Raw genomic sequence first — 959 nt, 5'->3', positions numbered from 1 at the left:
ATCTCCTGGAATCGACAAACACGATACCTGGGCGTGACGATGGACCAGCGTCTCACGTGGAAACCGCACATCGTGGAGACGGTGGCGCGAGCGAAGACCACCAGGGCTAGGCTCTATCCCTTACTCAAAGGTGGAAACACCCTCAGTTTAAGGAATAAGCGAACGCTTATCAAGGTGGTACTTCAACCGCAGCTAACCTACGCCTCCACGGCGTGGGGTCACGCGGCAAAAAGCCACTTAAAGTCATTACAGGCTGTGGAAAACATAGCCCTCCGCACGGCCACCGACGCGCCCTGGTACGTAAGAAACACTGACATATTACGAGACTTACAATACACAAACGCTACACAGACAATAAGACAAAACGCGGAGAAACGATTTGACGTAGCCGCTAGACATGACAATCCCCTCCTCAGGCAAGCCGTTGACTACGTACCCGACGTGACCGACAAACACAAAAGACCTAGACACCAACTTTTTGACCCTGAGTGACCACCCCATTGACCCCCCCCTGCCCGCTAACCTTTTCTGTTTCAGAGACAGCCAGGATCAATAAACGAAGACAACGACACACACACACACATACACACCCCCCATACCCTCCGTACCCCTACCCTTCCGCGCTAGCCTAAGGGCCACCTTAGCAAAGCGCATCCCAGGCTGCATAGCCGCACTACCCTACCCAACCATACCACACATAAACATGACACTACCCCCGGGGTTTACACAGACGAGCCGGCGAAGCAAGAAGAGCGCCAGAAGAAAGGGCCCTAGCCGGCGGGGCCCAGCCAGGACAAAAGGAGGTCCCACAAAGCGCCTACACCGGCCGCATTTGCGGTCGGGGTAGACGACGGATGGGGCCCACCTACGAAGGCTGTCCAGGCCTACACGAGATGAGGCAGGATAAAGAGGGATAATCCCCCTCGATCCCAAATCATTGAGGCCAATTTCTAGCCATA

This window comes from Anoplophora glabripennis, unplaced genomic scaffold, assembly GCF_000390285.2.
Source record: "Anoplophora glabripennis isolate ALB-LARVAE unplaced genomic scaffold, Agla_2.0 scaffold793, whole genome shotgun sequence".
In the NCBI taxonomy this organism is placed as follows: Eukaryota; Metazoa; Arthropoda; class Insecta; order Coleoptera; family Cerambycidae; genus Anoplophora; species Anoplophora glabripennis.
Note: the sequence above shows the minus strand (reverse complement) of the source record.